General features: G+C 45.6%; 1 protein-coding gene and 1 long non-coding RNA gene across 4 annotated transcripts in view; one reads left to right on the top strand and one right to left on the bottom strand.

The window, feature by feature from the left end:
- FBLN5 (fibulin 5) overlaps positions 1-23,828 on the top strand; it is a 78,466-nt gene that overhangs the window by 24,665 nt on the left and 29,973 nt on the right. The gene's annotated exons all lie outside the window — the stretch shown is intronic.
- Positions 1-23,828, bottom strand: part of LOC111538227 — a 101,528-nt gene that overhangs the window by 14,572 nt on the left and 63,128 nt on the right. Inside the window, exons 6-7 of one of the 3 annotated variants that reach the window (XR_002730266.1) lie at positions 15,489-15,781; positions 14,664-14,780 (exon numbers count right to left, since the gene is read on the bottom strand). The exons of 1 other annotated variant lie outside the window; for it this stretch is intronic. This is a non-coding gene — a long non-coding RNA (uncharacterized LOC111538227). Of the gene's footprint in view, positions 1-14,659; positions 14,781-15,488; positions 15,782-23,828 lie in introns of those variants that run through there. One more of the 3 variants, XR_002730265.1, reaches the window with a different exon arrangement.

A 23,828-nucleotide genomic window follows, 5' to 3' on the forward strand; every position in this document is an offset into this window, starting at 1 on the left:
TCTCGTCCTGTGAGAAAACTGATACTGACTTTATAACTCCTGGGGGAAGTCTGCAAGCAGCTGGAGCAAAACACAAGCTCCTTAGGAAGCCAAGAATCCTCCCAGATTGACCAACAAGGTAGGGATGTAAGCGATCCCACTGTCAGACATCTCTGCAAAATCCCACCTCAGACCTCCTCAACAGATCCTTTTTCCAGGATTGTCTCCATCTCATTTCTCTCCAGAGAGCAGACAGTGGCTGGGGGCCAGGTGGCACTGGCCTGTGGTCTGTTGTGGCCTCCACTTCGCCCCGTGGAGGGTGTGTCCTGCGGTTACTGCCATGAGTCCTTTCACTGTAGTAATTCCCACTGGAACACTGCCTCTCGCTCTTCCAAACGCTTTCGTGTCCACCAGCTCATGGAATTCTCAAAACAGCCCAGGGAGGAAGGCAGGCCCAGGAATGTTCTTCCCTTCATTTTATTTATTTATTTATTTTTAAACTTTATTATTATTTGAGAGAGTCTTGCTCTGTCACCCAGGCTGGAGTTCAGTGGCGTGATCTCAGTTCACTGCAACTTCCGCCTCCTGGGTTCCAGCAATTCTCGTGCCTCAGCCTCCTGAGTAACTGGACAACAGGCGTGTGCCACCACGCCCGGCTAATTTTTTTATTTTTAGTAGAGATGGGGTTTTGCCGTGTTGGCCATGTTTGAACTCCTGACCTCAGGTGATCCACCCGCTTTGGCCTCCCAAAGTGCTGGGATTACAGGCCATGGCGCCTGTCCGCCCCTTCATTTTAGAGAATATGTGGAAGGACTCCATGACTGTCCCACATCCCACAGTTCGCTTGTGATTTAGGCTGACCAGCATGTGGGCCTGCCAGCTTTAGGCCCTTTTAGGCCATCCCACAAGGTGCCCTGGTTGGTCATAGGCACCATGCCAGCTCCTTTCTCTTCTCCAAACATACCAGGCCCTTCCAGACCTCAGGGCCTTCGCACTTTCTCTTCCTTCTATTTGGAACTCTCTCCTGGCTCTTCACATTTTGGGCTTATTCTCCTCTTGGGCTTCAGCTCAGTTCAGATGGCACCCCTTAGAGTCCTACACAGGCCGCCTTGTCTGAAATTACACTGCAGTTACTCCCAGTCACAGCCTTATCATTTTCCAGCACAGTCTTGAGCATGCATTAAATCCGCTGCATGGCTTCAAACACAGATTGCTGCCCAGTTTCTGACTTTGGGGTCTGGGGTGGGGTGTGTTCTTCCGGGTCGTGCTGATGCTACTGGCCCGGGGGCTGCACTTTGGTGGCTTTTTGCGTATTTGTTTGTTGATTTTCCCATCCCTTCGCTGTAAACTTCATGAGAGGAAGAAATGTTGCCTTGTTACCTGCTGCATCCCCACTGCCTGGCCCATAGTTGGTGCTTGCTAAGTACCTGTTAGCTGGCTACTGGCTGAGGGCTCAGCTGGAACCTCTTGCTTCATAATCAATCATCTTGCACCTGAGAGGCAAGAAGGACCAGCATTGGCAGAGACTCCGCAAGCCACTTTGTCTCATCTCTTCTCTCCTTTACTACCTTTTTCTTTAACTTTTTCATACTTGAGCCTTTTCTAAGGGTTATTATTAATTTTGGGTAAAGATTACATGGATAATTTTTATAAAATCCCAGATAACAGATTTTACTTTCTGGGTTCAGAATTCCAGCCAAGCCACGGGACATCTGGGTAAGAGAATTAAAATGTCGTGACTGGCTTTCATAGAACACCTCTTAGAATTCCAAAAGTGGTACTTTCAGAGCCCTCTGTGTCTCAGGCCTACTAGCCTTTGGCGTCAGAAGAACAAAGTTGAAATTTTGCTAGATTGGAGTTGGGTTTTAACCATGAAATGTTATCTTCCCTGACAAAGAGGAGTTGCAGACCAGTTCTAATGATAGATTCCCCCGAAGATATTGCTTTGGCCAAGGGAGTGCTGAGGATAGGCTTGGGCTGACCTGGTCCATACTTCATCCTACCATCTGGGGTGGGGGCCACAGGAAATGGAGTATGTGGGTTGGAGGCTTGCAGGAAGGAGGGTTGGCAACTCTTGGGTAAACCACCACGAGGCTGCAATGGACTAAGAATCCTGGAAACAACTGATTCTGCCCAAGGGGGTTGAGGAAGTCTTCACCAAGAAGGGACATTTATAGTTTGGTTGAGAAATCTGGAGGATAGGTATGTGATATGACAGGATTTGTCCAAGATCACCTAGCAGGCCATTTGCAGTGCTGAATGAAGCCCAAAGTCTCTGGTTTCTTAATCCCCAAAAATCATGAGTTATGGAAAGAGATCAGATTCAGCAACTGAATTACCTTGAGCAAGTCACTTCTCCATGGTTGGAGGATGGTCTTTAAGATTCATTTAGATAATTCATTCATTTCGTGACACTGGGGATAGTAAGTGACCAGTCCTCTTTGTAAATCATAGAGCCCTATTCTTTCCATATTCAAGCTCAATAAATAGTGGTACATTGAATGAATTTGACTGCTAGCATCATCTCCTTCCAAAGACAGAAAATATAGGGCAGGAGACCCTGGTACATTAGCAGGCAGACAAGCCACAAATGGGTTAATAAAATAGAAAGTCATCAAGACAACAGGAGATAGTGCAACTTGGCTTTTGACTCTGAGGAGGAGGGAAGGCTTGCCAGGATTGCATTCCAGCACAGCCTACTGACCGTGGGGAAGAGTGTGTGGGACTCCAAATTGAGCCCCGAGAGCCACATGCACACTAATAAGTTCTAGTCAACAAGAACTCTGAGACCAGACAGAGGTGGGGGAAGGACAAGGGAGTCTACTTCCCTCTGGAAGCTTGGGAGGTGCTCAGGGCCAGGGGGAAAGCCCACAGAATGTACTAGTTTGCTAAGGTGGCCATAACAGAGCACCACAGACTGGGCAGCTTAAACAACAGAAATGTATTGTCTCCTGGTTCTGCTTGCCAGAAGTGTGAGGTCACAGTGTCGGCACGGTTGGCTCCTTTTGAGGGCTGCAAGGGAAGGATCTGTTCCTTGTCTTTCTCATTGGCTTATAGCTGGCCCTGTGTCTTTCCTTTCCTTTACTTGACTATGTCTTTCCTCTGTGGGTGTCTGTGTCTGAGTTTCCTCTTCTTAGGAGGACACTAGAGATTTTGGAGTAGGGCTTGCCATAACGGGCTCATTTTAACTTAATTACCTCTTTGAAGACCCTGTCCCCAATTGCAGTCACATTCTGAGGTACTGGGGGATAGGAATTGAATATATGAATTTTGGAGGGACATGATTCACCCTATAACACAGGACACAGCCCTCTTCCTCCAGCCAGGACCCTTTTGAGGTCAGAGACCCCCGGTAATATCTTTCCTTCTTTCCTTTTTTCCTTCCTTCCCTCCTTCCCTCCTTCCCTCCTTCCCTCCTTCCCTCCTTCCTTCCTTCCTTCCTTCCTTCCTTCCTTCCTTCCTTCCTTCCTTCCTTCCTTCCTTCCTTCCTTCCTTCCGAGACAGAGTCTTGCTCTGTCACCTAGGTTGGAGTTCAGTGGTGCGATCTCACTCACTGCAACCTTCACCTCCCAAGTTCACATGATTTTCCTGCCTCAGCCTCCCAAGTAGCTGGGATTACAGGTGCATGCCACCATGCCCAGCTCATTTTTGTATTTTTACTAGAGATGGGTTTCACCATGTTGGCCAGGCTGACCTCGAACTCCTGGGCTCAAGTGATCCACCCATCTTGGCCTCCCAAAGTGCTGGGATTACATGCATGAGCCACAGTGCCCAGCTGCCATTCTTTTTTCTTATCCTTAATGACCTTAATCTGTGATTTCTTCCCAGAGGACTTCTTCAATCTTTACTGGTCTCATCTCAAGCCCATTGGAACCTCCCCTTCTTTGAGTTCCCAAAACACCGTGCTTGTGCCTCTGTTGGGACATTTCTCACCATCTACCTTAGACTTAGGAATGTGCTTGTGTCACTTACACATTAAAGCTTCATGTTCTGTTATCTTTATGTCTCTTTCATACCCCCTATCTCCTGTCTTGCAGATAGAGCAGGGTCGATCATGTTTGTTGGCTTGTTGATAGGTCAGCTGTCCAAGAAAGTTGAGTAATAAGTGCTGGATAAACAGGAAGATGAGGTTGTTAGAACACAGCAACAGCAACATGCCTTTCCTTAGATTGTGTGCACTCGTAGACAAAGTCAAGCTACTGGATTTATAAAGAAAAGATGCTCTTTCCATCCTTCCATCCTTGTGTGGCCCCAACAGGTCAACAGAACAATCTACAAACTGGGTGCTCAGCATTCTTAAGCCCTCAGAGTTCAAATCAAATTCCTCTTTTGGCCAGTCTTGGAGAGACTCTTCAATCATATCTTAAATAATGTCATTCTTTTGGCTCAGCTCTGTGGATACTCCTTCTTCCGCCCCCAGTCCCCTGACCTTCTGCCCTCTTGTTTCTTGGCTGAAAATCTGGTCTGCTGTAGAGAGCAGGAGCAGTTTCAGCAGAACTGGGGTCCTTCCCACGAATCCAGAGCCACACACTCCAGAGAGCCTGACTGTGCAGAAACAGCTGGGTGTTGGCAGGCTGATTCTGAAAAGCTTCGAATCACTTAGAAGCACTTTGTTCCCAAATGGTGTGTGGAGGATGAGGAATGTACCATCAGATGAGGCAGGTCACCCATCTTGTTAAGAGAAGACTCATGTGAGGACTGTCCCTTGAAACCGCTTCCCTGACCTCCCACCTTTACCTTATTCTAGATGTGACCCTCCCAACTGGTTCACGGGTGGTACAGGTACCTGGATATTGATCTCTTCAGTTCTTGTGTTGGTTGGCAGGGGCTTCAGAGGGCTGAGTCCTTGGGCCAATTTGCCCACTCCATTGTGCCTTACACACCTTTGTAATGTTCTATGTGTGCCTCAACATGAAAAAGGTTAAGAAGGATGACTTTAGACTGGCGTGCTCTGCAGAGATTTCTAGGAACATAGAGCAAATTTCTCATTTACCTTTTAAAATGAAATACATTCACTTGTTACTCTTGGTGCTCTGACTTTTGATGAAGCAAACACCAATATTAGGACTCTGTGTTTCTACAAAGCTATAGAGAATTTTGATTAAATTCAGTGTATTAGTCATCAGGACTTTTTGGTTGCAACTGACAGAAACCCAGCTCCAAGTAGATTAAGCAAAACAACAATGAACTACATAAACACATTTATCTACCTTCTGTCCTTCCTTCCTTCCTTCCTTCCTTCCTTCCTTCCTTCCTTCCTTCCTTCCTTCTCTTTCTTTTGAGATGGAGTCTCACTCTGTCACCCAAGCTGGAGTGCAGTGGCTTGATCTTGGCTCACTGCAACCTCTGCCTCCCACGTTTAAGCAATTCTTCTGTCTCAGCCTCCTGAGTACCTGGGACTACAGTTGCACGCCACCACGCCCAGCTAATATGTGTGCTTTAATGTGTGTGTTTCACTATATTGGTCAGGCTGGTCTTGAACTCCTGACCTTGTGATCTGCCCACCTCGGCCTCCCAAAGTGCTGGGATTACAGGCATGAGCCACCATGCCCAGCCTAATTTGTTTTTTCATAACCGAAAGTTGAGAAGTAGAACTAGCTTCAGACATGCCTGAGTGTAAGGGCTTAAGTAGTCTCATATGGCCTTCATTTTTTTCTCTCTCTCCAATGCCTATCTCCAAAACATAGGCTTCTTCATTCTCAGGGCAGGATCTCTCAAGTGGAGGCCGTTGGCAGCTCCAGGCTTATGTCTTACTAGTTTAACAACCCAGAGAGATTGCCTCAATCTCGAGCTCTGGCAAAAGGTCACAGTAGGGCTCTAGTAGCTAGCTTGGGTCACAAGTCCATCCCTGAGTTCATCACAATGACTAGCAACACATGGGATTTGATTTAGCAAGCCTACATCCCAAGCCCACCCCTGGAACCAAAGCTACCTGCCATGCATGGACTAAAGTGCAGAAAGGCAGTTCCTTAAAGGAAAATTAGGGTGCTGTTACCGGATGAAGGAAGTTTGGATGGTGGGAGGACAAGAGCTATACCTGGAATCCCAACTTCTGCATGGAAAGAGAAGAAACAGAAGGACCCAAAGTTTGTTCTGAGCCCACAGTGACAGATAACAAAGGATGCACTCACTCACTAAAGGATACACTATCTCAGTCATACACACACCTTTCCATGACATCAGGGGATGGTCCCTAGTAATGAAAGGAGGGGCCTGGAGCTGTCCTCTGAGCTGCTCACCTGTCCTCAGGTAGGCAGGTACCAATACTGCCCCCAAAGAGAACTAACTCTGCCTTTCATTAAAAGTTATCAAGTAGATAATACCATGAATCCTCTTTATAGAACATCTGAAGAAATGCCTAGTGCCTCGCCTGAATTCTTTTTTGTTTGTTTGTTTGTTTTTGAGAAAGAATCTCGCTCTGTCACCCAGGCAGGAGTGTGCAATCTCTCACTGCAACCTCTGCCTCCCACGTTCAAGCGATTCTCTGTCTCAGCCTCCCGAGTAGCTGGGATTACAGGAGCTGGTCACCACGCCTGACTAATTTTTGTAATTTTTTTGTAGAGATGGGGTTTCACTGTGTTGGCCAGGCTGGTCTCAAACTCCTGGCCTCAAGTGATCCACCTACCTTGGCCTCCCAAAGTGCTGTGATTACAGGCGTGAGCCACCATGCCTGGCCACCTGAATTCTTTTGAGCTGCTCTTTCTCATCCTGCCCTTAGGAACAACAAAAAATAAAAGGCAAAGAATGGTAGACTTTTACCGAGTATAACCATCGTTATCTTTGGCCATGTTATAGTATGATTTATTTAAAATATACTGCTGGATTTGTTTGGCTAACATTTTGTTTAGGACTTTTGTCATCAATGTCTATAAATTAGAATGACCTGCCACATTTCTTTTTTAAATTACTCTTACTAGTTTTGGTGTCCACATATAAGCTTGATAGAGTGAGATATTGTTCCTTTCCTATTCTCTGGAAAGTTAAAATGATCTAACCTTTGTGCTGGGATTATAGGCATGAGCCACTGCACCCAGCCTTGTGCTAATTCTTTAATTAAAAAACAAAAAACAAACAAACAAAAAACAAAAAGAAAACACGCAGAGATATTGCCAGAGTCATATCAGTTTGGTATTTTCAAAAAGAAAGTTTTGGCTTTGTTGCTCTCCCCTATCTCTTTCTTTTCTTTTTGCTTTTTTATTGCATCAATTTCTGTTTTTTATTATTTTCTTTCTATGTTTTGGATTTGTTTCTCTTTGAATTTTTTTCTTTCTTTCTTTTTTTGAGAGTCTCATTCTGTTGCCTAGGCTGTAGTGCAGTGGCGTGATCATGGTTCACTGCAACTTTGATCTCCTGGGCTTCAAGTATCTGAGACCACAGGCGTGTACCATATTGCCCAGCTAATATTTGTATTTTTTGTAGAGACAGGGGCTTGCCATGTTTCTCAGGCTGGTCTCGAACTCTTGAGCTCAAATGAGCTGCCTGCCTTGGCCTCCCAAAGTGCTAGGATTACAGACATGAGCTACTGTGCCCGGCCCCTTTTCTGATTTCTTAAGCGGGTTGCTCAGCTCATTAACTGTAAGCTTTTCTTTCATTATGTCAGCACTTAAGACTACGTAGTTTTTAGTGTGACCTCTAAGTTTGGATGTATGGTATTTATTGCTATTAAGTTGTAAGAATTTTTAATTTTCCCTGTAATCACTTCTTATTGTCCATGATTTATTTAGTGATGAGTTTCTGAATTGTACACATGTATGGGGATTTAAACTATCTTTTTGTTTTTCATTTATAACTTAATTGCATTGTCATCAGGATATATAGTCTTCATGATTTATTCACTTTAGTATCCACAATGCCTAGCACAATGCCAAGAATGTAGATGTCATTTAGTAAGTATTTGCTGATATAATTGAAAGATAGATGAGTGGATGTCTATTGACCGGGCATTAGAGGAATTATCTCTTTCTGCTCAAATTGTCCAATCCTTACAGCTACTTGATATTCCAAAATAACGCTGCAAATGGGCACTGGAAATATAATGTCCCCTCAAAATTATCTTCTATGCCACTCACTCCTTTCCTCCTTTGGCCTGGGAAACAGACACTGAGTGGGCGAGTGAGAGGATACTTCTAACACTGATAGTGTGAGACCATCAGACCCAGTCTTACACATAATAGATTTAGTTAATGACTCTCCCCCTTATTTCTTCTATGACCCAGAGAAAAGCATTTCTTCTTTAATAGTAATAGGCACTATTAATACATTGTAGGTGGCATTTCCTCCCGTGGAATCTCATCTCATTGAATCCTCCAAAATATTCAGGCACGATATTCCCACTTTAGAAATGGGAAACGGACATAAAGCTAGTTAGCGGGGGGACTGGTTGGGTTCCTGACGTGTATTTTTTGTACTGTATACGAACCATGTCCACCTCATTTTTATCACTTATAGCGACAGGGTAGTAACACCTTAGACTTCCCTAAGGGAATAGAGGTAGATAAAAACTTGTGATTGAATTATACTTGTAAAAGGACGTTTGAAGACAAATAATGAAAAATATGAATCCATTCTGCACTACTCAATATGGAGTACACATTGCGTTAATAAACATTTGTTAATACATATTGGTTAAATGAATGAATGGATGAATGGATGGATGAGTGAACAGTGCTTATTTTGATGAGTACATTTTTTGCTTTTTGGATCAACAACCTCTTTAGCATATTAAAGAAGAAAAGTGTCTTAGTCTTTTCCTGAGTCCCTAAGAAGTAGTGCTTTTTCTTTTTTTTCTTTTTCTTTTTTTTGAGTCAGAGTCTCACTCTGTCACCCAGGTTGGAGTGCAGTGGTGCAAACATGGCTCATGGCAGCTTCGATTTCCCGGGCTCAAGCAATTCTCCAATCTCAGTCTCCCCAGTAGCTGGGACCACAGGTGTACACCACTACGCCCAGCTAATGTTTTTCTTTTTTTCAAGATATTGTCTAGCTCTGTCACCCAGGCTGGAGTGCAGTGGCACAATCTCAACTCACTGCAACCTCTGCCTCCTGGGTTCAATTGATTCTCCTGCCTCGGCCTCCCAAGTAGCTGAGATTACAGGTGCGTGCCACCACGCCTGGCTAATTTTTGTATTTTTAGTAGATACAGGGTTTCACCACGTTGGCCAGGCTGGTCTTGAACTCCTGACCTCAAGTGATCTGCCCGCCTCAGTCTCCCAAAGTGCTGGGATTGCCCGTGTGAGCCACTGCGTCCTGCCCAGCTAATTTTTCATTTTTTGTAGAGACAGGGTCTCGCTATATTGCCCAGGCTGGTCCCTAACTCCTAGTCTCACATGATCCTCACACTTTAGTCTTCCAAAGTGTTATGATTACAGGCATGAGTCACCATACCCAACCGCAAAGTGCCTTTTGAAGATGCCTATTTAAAAAGTCTTGAAAGAGGTCCAGAGGGAAATATTAGAACATCCTTATTTTAGAGCGAATCTCAGGAAACATGGCAGTGTTTATACATTATAACATTTAGATAGTGCAACAACATTTAGAACAATGTTTGTGCATTAAACTAATTTGCATACAATGTAACGATGATGCACAGTGTAATATACATATGACATGAGACCATCTGGAAAATAAATAACTTAATTGTGCTCCTAAATATAATAACATCAGATGAGGAGGTCTTCCCCTTTCAGGTTACCCTCTTAGCAAGTTTTCTTCCTACTTGCTAATAGGTCTACAAGGTCATGCCCTCATTTTGTGTGCAGAGGCACAGTGTGGGCATCTCCCAGACCTTTTTTTTTCTTTTCGTCTTTTCCTCTTGCATCCTCCAGGGGGCCTCCTCAGCCCTGCAGAGGCAGGAGGTTTAGGCAGGGAGTAGTGAGGGCTCCTGCTCAACTGGGCCCCAGAGCGTTCGGATTCACCAACCTTTCCAGACAGAAGAGACCGCAGAGGCCTTATTTTCTCAAACAAGCTGAGAAAGACTTGCTGGAAGGCCACTGCGGAGCTAGTAGAAGGTTCCGGACTAGAACCCGGCTTTCAGTTTCTTCTTTATCTTTTCTTTTAGGAGGTGGGCTCCCCACCCTCACACTCCCTTCTCTCCCTCTTCTTCCTCCTCCTCCTTCTTGAGATGAAGCTATTGCCAGCCTTGACTGAGGGCCACTTTTGTGCCTGGTACTGTGTTAAGAGCTTTAGTTACATGTGATTCTCATAAAACCCCATGAATTAAGTACCATCATTAACTCCTTTCACAAACGAGGAAACCAAGGTTTTGGGGGCAAGCAAACAACCAACCAAAAAACTTGTTTAAAATTACAAAGCTGGCCAGGCATGGTGGCTCACACCTGTAATCCCAGCACTTTGGGAGGCTGAGGCGGGCGGGTCACTGGAGGTCTGGAGTTTGTGACCAGCCTGGCCAACATGGCTAAACCCTGTCTCTACTAAAAATACAAAAATTAGCTGGGCATGGTGGCGTGCACCTGTAATCTCAGCTACTTGGGAAGCTGAAGCAAGAGAATCGCTTGAACCCGGGAGGTGGAGGTTGCAGTGAGCCGAGATCACGCCACTCCAGCCTGGGTGACAGTGAGACTCCACATCAAACAAAACAAAACAAAACAAAACAAAAAAACACTTGAACTCGAGAGGTGAAGGTTTCGGTGAGCTGAGATTGCACCACTGCACTCCAGCCTGGGTGACAGAGTGAAACTCCGTATTTAAAAAAAAAAAAAAAAAAAATCACAAAGCTAAAAAAATGAGGGCAGCAGGATTTGAACCAGATCTGACCCCAAAGCTGGTGTTCCCACCTGCCTGTGTTGTCCTTTCACTCGAGTTACTAGAGGCTCAAGATGCCCATATGATAGTCCAGACCTCTTTGTTCCTACTTCTGTCCTTCCCTGCCACCCCTTCTCCACCTTCATCTTTCTCCTCTCCATCCCTTTCTCCCCAGCACTCTGCTCCCATTCTGTGATACTTGAATTTTAATTCCTCTGTGGAGATGGGGGCTACAGAAGAGATGTGGGCTGTTTGGGTGGAGTTAAGTTTCTCAGGAGCACAGGATGGCTGCTGGACTTTTCTTCACGGGGTTTTGTTTTAGATCACAGGTTGGTTATTTTTTTTAGTAGGAACTGTTTATAGAACTTAGAATGCAGTCAGTGAAGAAATATGTTTTGATTTATAAATATTCACTTTTTTATTGTAGTAAAAATGCATAACAAGAAATTTCTAATCTTGACCATTTTCAAGTGCGCAATTCAGTAGTGTGAAGTAGTTACATTGTCGTGCAGCAGAACTTCTTCATCTTGCCAAACAAAAACTCCGTATCTAGTAAGCAACACTCTCTTTCTCCTTCTCTCTAGCCCCTGATAACCACCATTCTACTTTCTGTTTCTATGAATTTGACTGATTTAAGTATATCATATAGGTGGAATCATACAGTATTTGTCTTTTTTGTGAGTGGCTTATTTCACTTAGCATACTGTCCTCAAGGTTCATTCATATTGTAGCACATGCTAGAGTTTCCTTCCTTTTTTTTTTTTTTTTTTTTTTTTTTTGAGATGGAGTCTCGCTCTGTCGCCCAGGCTGGAGTGCAGTGGCGCGATCTTGGCTCACTGCAAGTACCGCCTCCCGGGTTCACGCCATTCTCCTGCCTCAGCCTCCCGAGTAGCTGGGACTACAGGTGCCCACTAGTACGCCCAGATAATTTTTTGTATTTTTAGTAGAGATGGGGTTTCACCGTGTTAGCCAGGATGGTCTTGATCTCCTGACCTTGTGATCCACCCGCCTCAGCCTCCCAAAGTGCTGGGATTACAGGCGTGAGCCACCGCACCCGGCCCAGTTTCCTTCCTTTTTAAGGCTGAACAATATTCTCCCGTGTGAATTACCACATTTTGTGTATTCATTCATCCGCTGATGGACATTTGGATTGCTTCCACCTCCTGGCTGTTGTGAATAATGCTGCTGTGAACACAGGTGTATCAGTATCACCTTCTCAAACAAGCTGAGAAAGACTTGCTGGAAGGCCACTGTGGACCTAGTGGAAGGTTCCAGACTAGAACCTGGCTTTCAGTTCCTTCTTTATCTTTTCTTTTAGGAGGTGGACTCCCCACCCTCACACTCCCTTCTCTTCCTCTTCTTCCTCCTCCTCCTTCTTGAGATGAAGCTATTGCCAGTCTTGACTGAGGGCCAATTCTGTGCCTGGTACTGTGTTAAGAGCTTTAGTTACATGTGATTCTCATAAAACCCCATGAATTAAGTACCATCATTAACACTGTCACTTCAAGATCCTTACAGTTATTTTGTATGTATATCCAGAAATATTATTGCTGGATCATGTGGTAATTTTGTATTTAATTTTTGGGAGGACAACCACCATACAGTTTTCTATAGTGGCTACCCAATTTTACATTACCACTAACAGCACACACGTGTGCCAGTTTCTCCACGTCCTCATCAACACTTGTCTTTTTTTCTATTTTTTGTTGTCGTTCTTTGTTTTTGATTGTTGTTTTAAATCATATCAGCTGTCTTAGTCCCTTTGGTGTTGCTATAACTGAACACCACAGACCAGGTAATTGATAAAGAATAGAGGCCTATTTAACTCATGGTTCTGCAGGCTGAGGGGTCCTAAAGCATGGTGCCAGCATCTGGTGGGCCTTCTGGCTGTGTCATAACACGGTGGAAGGCATCATGTGGCCAGAAAGCAAGAGTGTGAATATCACCTCAGGTCTGTCTTCCTCTTCTTATAAAGCCACCAATTCCATCATCCCATCCTGATGACTTCATCTAATTTTATTTACCTCCCAAAGGCCCCAGCTGTAATCAACCTAAGACTTTTAGTTGGATTTCCCACCCTTTTAATACTGTCACAGTGGCAACTGAATTTCAGTACGTGAACTTTGGAGGGCACATTCAAACCATAGCAGTAATCATCCTAACAGTTATGAGGTGAGTGACTGGGTTTTACATTGATATTCTGTATCAGGCACTGTGCTTGGGGTAGCGGCTACAAAGATAAAGTGTGGTTCCTGTGCTCGCATCACTCACAGTCTTACGGCTGGGCTAGTCTAGTGTTTCTGCAGGTGCGAACACTTGCACTGGCGTCCTCTGAATGTTTGTGAAGGAACTGATTCCCGGGACTCTCTCTAGACCTCCTGAATCAAGAGCTCTATTTTATTTTAAATAAGCCTCCAAAGACACTCTTGTGTACACCTTTGGGCTAGATCAGTAGTTCTCAATTTGGCTGTACATTCAAATCGATTTCTGGGTTCCTCCCAGGGGTTCTGATTTAACTGGGTTGGGATGGGCTCCTAGGTTTTAGAACTTCCCAGGTGATTCAAATGTATAGTCAAGGCACATTTGGCGGAACACGAGGTGATTTCTAAATTCTTTCCAGCTGTAAAATTCTGCCCCCAGGAGCATTTTTTTAGTTCAGCAAATATTTATTGACTTGTCCCCTCCGTTCAGGGCTCTGGGTCAGCTAGGGTGTGAGGGTCAAGAAAAGACTGGGCTCAAATAGAAGGCCTGAGTTCGTCTCCTGACTCATTCATACTGACTACCAGGATAACCTTTGAGAAGTCCCCAAACTGAGAGAGGATGATGGAAGCCTAATGAAGAAAGTCTCTGCAGAAGATGAGAGAAGTTGACTGTGCCAAATGCTGCTGAGAAGGTGTGAAGGATATAGACTGGGAATGAAAAAGAATCATTGGATTTCTCATTGAGGAGGTCATTGGTGACCTTGATGAGAGAGGCTTTAATGGAATGAAAGAGAAGGAGGTCTGATTGGAGTCAAGAATGGGAGGTTTGGAGGCAGAGCAGTGACCGTAGATAGCAACTTCTAGGAAGTCTGTGGCAGAGGGGTGCAGAGAAGTATGGAGAAGTACATTGGGTTAGTTGTTTTTTTTTAGAATTTCCTCCACTACTGCTAACACTGATTGGAAAAGCGTTTATTAAGAACCCAATTGAGCAGGCACTTATGAGCAGACTCTTGATGAAACCCTTTAGTGTCAGTGAATCCATTTTGGGGAGCTTACTTTATTACGGCATTTGGGATTTTTGTCCTTTATTTTAATATGCAAGTCAAATTGTTCTGATTGAAGCTAACTCAGAAACATTATCAAGGCATAAAACTTAGTGCCAGTTTTTTTTGTTTGTTTGTTTGTTTGTTTTGCTGACCTACAAGGGGCTAGGACTAGAGCCTGTGGGGTGTCTCACTGGAGATAACATTTCCTAAGACAGAACCAGTACCAATTCCCACATGCAGGAGAGGATGGCTGTGTTTCCACTCCTCCTTTTCTCTCTACTTTTCCTTCTTCATCCTTCTCTTTTCTTTTATTTTCCTCTTTACGATCCTTTCTGCCTCCATTATCCTCCTTGTTCTCTTTTGCTTCCTTTGCTTGGCACACGATGCCTTTATAGGTGGGCTCCCATCTCATCCTCCACCCCCAGCCCAGCTCTCACCGTGCCCTCCCACGTGTCTGGCTGCTCCAGTGCACTCCCACGTGTTTTCACTGCTCCAGTTAAGCTCCCCTCGGCTCTCTGACTGTGCCGTGCCTCTAATGTCTCTGTGCCCTTGCACGTGCTGTTCCCTACCTTCTTCTTTTGGCGAACTCCTACTCATTTGTATTAGGGTACACGCTAAGCCACTGTAACAAAGAGACCTTCAAAACACTGGTTTAGATAGGAGAGAATTTTATTTCTCTGCCATGCTGCAGTCCAGAGGCAGGTGGTTTTGGGCTGGTAGGGAGGCTCAATGTGTAGTTTTCAGCTCTGGGTCCAAAATGGCTGCTCTGGCTCTTACCATCACATCTGCATCCCAACTAGAAGGAGAGAAGGGACAAGGGGACTATGTACCAATTCTTTTTAAAGGCACGGCCCAGACATTGCACATGTTACATTTACTTATATCTGACTGACCAGAACTTAGTCATGTAGCCACACTTCACTGTGAGAGAAGCTTAAAAATGCAGTCTTTGGTTGGGAGAATAGATATTGGCAGATGATAGTCTCTGCTGCAGGATCCTTCTAGATCCGTCTGGTGTCTTCTCCAGGAAGCCTGTTTCACCTGGGAATGCCCCCATTCTTCTCTCCAGCATGACACTCACCATTCTGAGTTGGGATTACCTTGTTCCTTGTCTGTTCTCAACCAGACTGTAAACAGACAGGGTCTGTGTGTCATTTATCTTTGAATCCCTAGTACCAATACCAGTGTTGCCCCACTGGTATAGCATAAATGACTCCTGAGCAGAGGCATTGTGGGCAGTGGGACTCGGGCACTGTGCCTTTTTGGTGGGAGGGAGGGCAAGGGTGGTCTGGCAGGTCAGCCAGCTGGTTGGCCCCACATGTAACTCCCTCGCCTCCCTGCCTTCCTCACTGGAGACATCCAGGAATCTGCTGGTGCCCACAGAGGGGTGGCTGGGAAAGGGTGCCACCCCACATTCCTCAGCCAGGTAAACATGCAATCCTGAAAAGTGTTTAATCCATCCAAATATTTATTTTAGGTTCATGTAATCGAATCTAACTCTTACCAAGTCCAAAGGTTGATGGGGAGCAGGGCGTGGCTGTTTGAGCCCTGCGCTGTTTGTGGGTGTGGTCCATACTTCTAGACTCCCAGGGCGTGTGGCTGCCCCTCGACCGGGAGGTGGCATGTTTCAGGCTCTTTCTCTCTTGCTCGCTCTCCCACACCCCTATGGTCCCAGCAGGCTTTAGCCTCTTTGCCTCATTTCCTGGGCTTCCAGTTCCTCTTGGATCATAGCCTCCACGCTATTTTCTGCTACACTGGGGTCGTCTGCTAGAGATGAGGAGTGGGGAGCTTTGGACCCTGCTGGGGTAGAGGGGTGGGGAGAGGGCAGGAGATCAGCAGAGTGGGTTGGTCTGTGACCAAAAAGTTCATATTCTCAGTCGGACATGGTCATGCCTATAATCCTAGCACTTTGGGAGGCTGAGGCAGGCAGATCACCTGAGGTTGGGAGTTCGAGACCCAGCCTAGTCAACATGGCAAAACCCCGTCTCTACTAAAAATACAAAAATTAGCCGGGCGTGGTGGCACACGCCTTTTAATCACATCCATTTGGGAGGCAGAGGCACGAGAATCACTTGACCCAGGAGGCAGAGGTTGCAGTGAGCCAAGATGGCACCACTGCACTCCAGCCTGGGTGACAGAGTGAGACTTTGTATGAAAAAACAAACAAAAATTTAGCCAGGTGCGGTGACTCACACCTGGAATCCCAGCACTTTGGGAGGCAAGGCGGGCGGATCATAAGATCAGAAAATCGACACCATTCTGGCCAACATGGTGAAACCCTGTCTCGACTAAAAATACAAAAATTAGCTGGGCATGGTGGTGTGTGCCTGTAATCCCAGCTACTCGGGAGGCTGAGGCAGGAGAATCACTTGAACCTGGGAGGCGGAGGTTGCAGTGAGCCGAGATCACGCCACTGCACTCCAGCCTGGCGACAGAGTTAGGCTCCATCTAAAAAAAAAAAAAAAAAAAGCTCATATTGTTAGTCACCTACTGGCCTGTTTCTTGTAACTTTTTATTGTGAAAGAGCCATCTGGCACTTCTGCACCTTGTTCTAGGAGACTTTGGGTTCCAGGAATGTGTGTATGTGAGGGACCCCCTTCCCCTAGGTCATCGTCCAGTAGCTAGACCTGTCCTCACCTGTCAGCAGCCTCATGACGCACCCTGTTGTGTGTTCCCAGCCCTCTGCAGCGCCCTCACATGCTTGTTGGTGTGCTATGTCTGCCCTCCTCTCTTGCCTGCAGGCTCTAGGGGGACAGGTGATAGGAGTTCCATTTTAGACGTAAGGAGGCTGCCATGCAGAAGGTCACTGATGTGCACAAGATCACCCTGGTGAGCTGTGATAGGATCGGAAGTGGTGGCAGGGTCTTCTCACTGCAGGCGTGGGAAGGGTGTTCATGTGTATTTCATGATCATGCTCTGAGAGTGACCCAGCTGGGAATGTTTGCTGCTGCTGCTGGGCTGATTGATCCCAAGGGCTGAGTTTGCGCACCGCGGATTCTCGCAGCCAGCTTGAAAAACAGGTTTCCTGGGTATCACATGAGAGGTCCTGTTGATGTCAATTTTCAGGCCAGGAAGGTGTACCTTTTCCCTGTTATTAAGCTCCTCCCTCCTGTGATTGTTGAGAATAAAGTTCTTTCTCTTCTGGGATGTCAAGCTCTCCCGGGAGGAAAGAGGAAATCCCTTACTCCATCAGGCCAAGCGCTTTGCTATGAACTGAATGTTTGTATCCTCCCAAATCCATATGTTGAAGCCCGTTATCTGCAACGTGACGTTATTACAAGGTGGGGTCTTTGGGAGGTGATTGCGTTTGGATGAGGTCACAGGGGTGGAGCCCCCACGTTGGGACTGGTGCCCTGATAAGGGGATGAAGAACCCTGAACTTTCTCTCCGCCCTGTGAGGGCTCTCACTAGAACCTGGCTGTGCTGGTTACCTGACCGTGGACTTCCAGCCTCCAGAACTGGGAGAAATAAATGCCTCTTTGTTAAGCCACTCAGTCTATAGTATTCTTGTCAGAGCAGCGCCACAGGACTAAGACACACATAGTATGTCAGAACTTCTGGAAGTTGAGGACGCTTTCAAATCAGGCCTAGGCCATGGCTAGGGTAGGACTAGGCCTCCAGGCACTATGAGCCTCAGCCTGAGGATCTGTTGGATTTGGAATTGTCAGCCAATGTCCACTAGATAGTCTTCGTCCTCTGGGAATGAGAGATGGGCCACAGTAAGGTAGATGGTGGACTTGTCTCTTCCGATGTGTCTGGTAGCTTAACTGAATTTCCCTCTTCCTTTCAGAACAGTCTTCGAGTCAAGTATCTTCATTTCCAGTATAATTCACTTTAATACCCTAGTATGCCAGGCACTGTGTGGGGTGCTTAAGATACGATTGTGAATAAGGTACTTTTCCTGCTTTCAAGAAACTGGAGGTTCCGATGCACGTGGCTAACTATATTGTAGGAAGTGAACTGCTATAAAAGTAGATGTGCTCTGCCCATGTGTGAGTAGGAAAGTAGGCTTAACTCGCAGTGTTGCCAAAATATAGATTTTTAGAAGAACTGCCTGGCCTTGGCAATTGTTTGAGAGTGGGATGTGAAGGGAAGATTTAAGGATGACTGGGGTCTCTAGCCTGTGGCCACTGGAAAACGGTGGCACTGTGAACCGAGACAGAGTGCTGGGAAGAGAGCGCTGGCGTGGGGAGTAGATGGGAGGGGCAAGGAGTTCACAGACTATGACACAGGTCAGGATGGGTGAGGAATAGGCTCAGAGGGAATGAGAAGGAAGGGCCCTCAGGGAGATGGGGAGATTACAGGAGTCAGGATCCACAGCATATAGAAACCGTGTTCATGAGTACTCAGTTAAAAAAGGGATGCTCTGTGTTGGAGGAAATATGTTGTCCTTTCTCCTCATTGGAATCTTTTGTACTTTTTGTCATCTCTTTATGGGTAGTATTCCTAAGAACTTAGTCAAGATTCAGGGAATTGAGTTCATAGGAAATCAAAACCCCACCAGTGACCTAAAGGGAGGAGAACCTTCTGGAAGCACACAATGCCCTGCTCAAGGCATTGCAGCCGTAGGCACCCAACCACTGCAGGGTGGAGTTAAAGAAAGGCTCTGTCTGTACACCAGAAAAGCATTCTGTTTTGGCTAGACTGTGCTAGAGTCTTTAACAAGACTCCAAAAATAACAACTCTTTTATAACCAGCAGGCTTTATCTTAGAGAGAGAAGAATCTAGTTAAGAATCACTACTTGATTTTTTCCCCATTTAAAAAAATAGTTTCAACTTTTATTTTAGATACAGGGGTGCATGTGCAGGTTTGTTGCCTAGGTATTTCGTGTGATGCTGAGGTTTGAGGGATGATGGATCCCATTACCTAGATACTGAGCATAGTTCCCAGTAGTTAGTTTTTTGACCCTTGCCTCCTTCCTTTCCTCCTCTAGTAGTCCCCAGTGTCTACTGTGGCCATCTTCATGCTCAGCTCCCACTTATAGCGAACATGCTGCTTGATTTTTGAAAACTTAACTTCCCTCTTAGACTCTCTTAAATATTGCAATGACTTATGCACCAACCTAATAGTTTCTGAAACTCTGAGCAGGTTGCATGGATACAGAACCAAATACCACTTGGAACAGTCTAGCACCTTGTTGCTCAAAGTGTGGTCCCTGAGCCAGCAGCATTGGCCTCACATGGGAGCTCGTTAGGAATGTAGAATCCAATGAATTAGAATCTGCATTTTAACAAGATCCCCACTGAGTCATACGCATATTAAAGTTTGAGAAGTATTGATTTGGCACAGTGGATTTTAGATGCAGTTTTGCATGGGATTCATTTAGGTAACTTTGAAATAACACAGCTTTCCAAGCCTCAGCCCCAGAAATTCTGATATTTAGTCAGGCAGTTCTCTTGGGTAGCCAGGTTTGGAAACTACTGCCTTCTAAAGATTCCAAAATCTCTGTCGATGGACAAATGGCAAAAATTTTAGTAAATGGAAATCTAGTTTGAACTCCACGTCTGTTTGCTTTACATTCACGATAATGGCCAAAGCCTCATGGCTTTTTGAAGGAAAAAAAAAAAGACAAGCATGTCTAGATTGACATTAGACATGACTTGTCCCCTTCCTCTCAGGACATCTTGATGCATGATGCTTGAGAGGACATGTGTTTCCCCTGGGCCCGTGGCAGGCACCGTACACTGGCAAAAGTTGAATGGGCTTGGCCAATTCACTGCCCAGTTTGAAAGCAACTAAAGTCAGCTGATGTTTACCAAGTGCTCTGGGGATGAAAGTAATTACCCAAGAACCAAACAATGTGATCTCCATTAGTTGCATAGTTTGTCTCTGTAGAAGATCATAGCTTGAAGGGGACTGTCAGAACTCTCCTCCAGCTCTCACTTTAGGGATAGACAAAGAGAATCCAATGGAGAGGTTGGGACCTGGATTCCAGCTGGTTTCATTCAAGAGGGAAGGATATTTTGTTGTTTGGAAAATGGACCACATATTTGTTGCCTAATCAGAGGCGCAAAATGAACCAACTTTGTATTCCATGCTTAATCTCAAGTGTCGGGGAAAGTGCTGTAAACACAAAAAGATCTGGCTCCTAGTGATTGGCCAGGACCATAAGACACATGGAGTGCAGATGGCCTAGGAATTCAACAGCGAGTTCTCCAACGTTGAGATCTTTAATTAAACAGGTGTTTGGGAAGTAGGTCCTGTGTAGCTTCCAGCCTTGGCTGGGCTCGTCTTGCTGAAAAATGGCACCGACCCAGCCCAGCAGCAGGCCTGAAACCGGCTTCACTTGGAGGCTTAGGAATGTGCCATTGTTATTTTCTTCTTTCTTATCAAGCTCCATTAGCTTGAGCAGGGAAGGAACAAAAATGGGCTGGGAAAACATGTTATTTCACCGGGTAAAAATTTACTACCAAGGAAATGATTTTTGCCATGTCCAAAAAAGGAAGAGTGGAGGCCTTGGAAAGGTGTATCTTCCAAGGGTTCTTGGACAGCTTCTCCCAGTGTCACCCGGTGAGAATGTTTCCCTTTGGCTGATGGCCGTTCTCACAAAAGAACGGAGACATTCGGCCGACGTTATGTACACAGGCTCACAAAGTCAGACCTTGCTTGTTCACAGTACTGGAGCAAAGAAGGCACTGGAAGAGGCAAGAATCAGATTGTGGAAAGGTTGATCATACATAGCCATTAGACACATGTACCTTTATGCTTTTGGATGCCTACAGTTATAGAATCATAGATGGAACCAGAGATGCCTGGGTGCAGAGGTGGAGAGGGAGACTCCATGAAGGAATGTACCCTGGCTTTCCTTACCTGTTGTCCAGATCTCCTGCCATGTTCCTGGGGCTTAAGGGGGAGAAGTCCCTGCCTTTGGCTGTGGTTGAATCACAGAACTAACCATACTTATAGCCCATGAAACCCCTGGGCTGTCATCCTGGTGTCTTTAGTGAATTCTAGAACAGTGTCTGCAGGAGGCAGAAACCAAGGTTCTTCTATCTTCCACAGCTGTCAGAAACAGCACCTCCCTGGGGAAGGGAGCTATGTGTCAGGCAGTCAGGCTGGCACCTGTGCTCCTCTTAACTCATGAACTCTCACATCTATCTACGAGGCAGGCTACATCAGCCCTGTTGCAGAACACCCAAGGATCCAGTAAATTGCCCTGCCTTATTTAGTTATCAAATGTGGGAGCCTGGATTCACACCCAGCTCTGTCTGCTCCCAAAGTTCTTATTCTTTTACCTGCTAGCCTTTTCTGGGGAGTTCTCAGCCCTTTGGTGTGTTTTCCTTTTAAACTTTGGTGCTCGGAGAATGACCTAGAAAATGTTCTACCTGTGGGCATGGGGAACCATTGGTGTTTTTGTTTTGTTTTGTACAGTTGTTAAAGGACATTTTATTTCTGTTAGAATTTGTGTCATGAAAACAAAGTATTTTCAGCTTTCAGGAATGAATGCTGAACTGTAAACACATGTATGTATATAATATGTGCATTCAAATAGAACAAATAGCTGTCATACATGTACATGTTATTTATATTTGAACAGATTTATGCATATTTAATGTGGTATATTAAGTCTGTTATAACTGCCTATAGAGATTTTATCTAATAATACGTGAGTTAATACTAAGATCGTACTTGGAACCATTACTTTTATATGGGACAGAAAAGTGGGTTGTGTGATGTCTTCTGAGAACCAGCCCACTCCCAAGGGGAGGACATAAAATGGGCATAAATCAGCCATGTGATGCCCACAAAGCTGTCTGAGAAGTCCATGCAGTAAGGAGAGGAGTGCCAGTCACCACTGGCTTCCTCTGCAGGGTCCTGCTCCAAGGACTAGAATGGTCAGCAGGTGTGTGGGCTGTGGCCCCTTCCCGTGCTGTCCTGTGAGTCAGAATGGAAGGTTCTGTTCATTTTGTTGTCCCCAAGATTGTTGGACAGTTCTGTTTTGATGTGTTGAGGCCAGTTCCTTCATCTGGTGCCTTTGTAAGATCTTGACTATACTTTAAGGACATTCTTTTACTCCTTTAAAACATACCAGCCTGAGGGACATCCCTTTATTTCCATTGTCTTTGCATATCTGCCCACGTGAAACTTACTGTCTGTCTGGGGAATGTGAGACATAGCTAAGGGTATGAAATCCTAAAAGAGCTTCCCGAATATGTAGGCCACTGTCCTGGGGCCTGAAAGCCCTTTCTGTCTCCGGCCTCCTTGGAAGGCATCGAGGAGGTGATACCGATAGGTTTTGATGACTTTCCTAAGTGAGCAGTTGTTTCAGATTGAAAAGGCCACTTGGTGGATGTCTCAAGGGAGAGGTGCCAGTGCAGGTGAGACTGCAAGGTCGGCAGAGCTGTGCTGCTTGACGCAGATGACGACTTCTTCCTGGCAGGGGCAGCGCTGGGCTTTTCTAGGTTCTGGGAGAGTTAGTGAGCGCTTTCCTCCAGTTGCCAGGGTGCTGGTCACCTGGGCAGCAGATAGACATTGCCTCACCTAGGGAGAGCCAAGCCATGGTTGCTGTGGCAGAATCCTCCAAGTGCCCAGGCAGCTGACTGGGGTGACAGCACCCAGGAGGGAACAGGGAGATAAGAGGACTCTCAGTAAAGTCCGCTTCTGAGTACCATACAGCGGGACGGAATATGCTTGATGCCTAGTTCTTCCAAAGGTCATGGAGGCTGGAGAGGGCAGACACACATACAAACACACACACACATGCACACACACACACACACACACACGCACATGCACACACAACCATTGTAGAGCATAAAGAATGAATGAATGGGGGCCAGGCGCGGTGGCTCATGCCTGTAATCCCAGCACTTTGGGAGGCCGAGGCGGGCAGATCACGAGGTCAGGAGATTGAGATCATCTTGGCTAACATGGTGAAACCCCGTCTCTACCAAAAGTACAAAAAAATTAGCCAGGTGTGGTGGTGGGCACCTGTAGTCCCAGTTACTCGGGAGGCTGAGGCAGGAGAATGGCGTGAACCTGGGAGGCAGAGCTTGCAGTGAGCCGAAATCACACCACTGCACTCCAGCCTGGGCAAGAGAGCAAGAGTCTGTCTCAAAAAAAAAAAAAAAAGAAAAGAAAAGAAAGAAAGAAAGAATGAACAAATGAATGAGCGAACAAGTGAATGAATAAAGGATTGAATGCACCCAGCATTCTTTTCTCTTGGGAGACTCTTCCTGACTATTGCACAGGAAAGGAAAGCAGACCCTGTTTGCACATGAGGATACTGACACTTGCTCAGGTTGTCATAGCTTGTACTTTTCCACTGATGCAGAAAGGGAGGCCCTGCCAAAGAATGTCCTTGGAGTGATTCGATGTATTTTTCCTTCTGTGATTTAAGTCAAACGTATTTAATGTAAGAAGTTCCGCTGTGAGCTGGAATGTGTGATGAGTCTTTCAGCCCCCCAAGGAAGCCCACCATGTGAACACTCCAGTTTTAGCTGCATCAGGTGTGTAGGCTGACAGTGGTTTGCATGGTGGTGGCTGTTTTTAAAGTACACATGCCCAGATGGGCTTGTCAGCTAGTTGGCTGGAAAAACCTTTCTGGGGGCTGCGAGGGATTGATGTTTGCCGTTCATGTGTTCATTCATTCAATAGTTACTGAACATTTACCAGGGACACAGCATGACACCAGGTGTGTTTTGAGGATATAAAAGGACTTATTGACTTCTCACAATATAGTTTCTATTGACAGTTCATTAAACAAGTTAGTGAAAGTTAAAATTTTAATTTAAAAATCTATATAAACAAAAGTGTCATATAACTGAGTTAATTTCTTTTCTTTCTTTTTTTTTTTTTTTGACATGGGGTCTTGCTCTGTTGCCTAGGCTGGAAATCAGAGGC

This window comes from Piliocolobus tephrosceles, chromosome 6 (assembly GCF_002776525.5).
Source record: "Piliocolobus tephrosceles isolate RC106 chromosome 6, ASM277652v3, whole genome shotgun sequence".
NCBI classification, from domain to species: Eukaryota; Metazoa; Chordata; class Mammalia; order Primates; family Cercopithecidae; genus Piliocolobus; species Piliocolobus tephrosceles.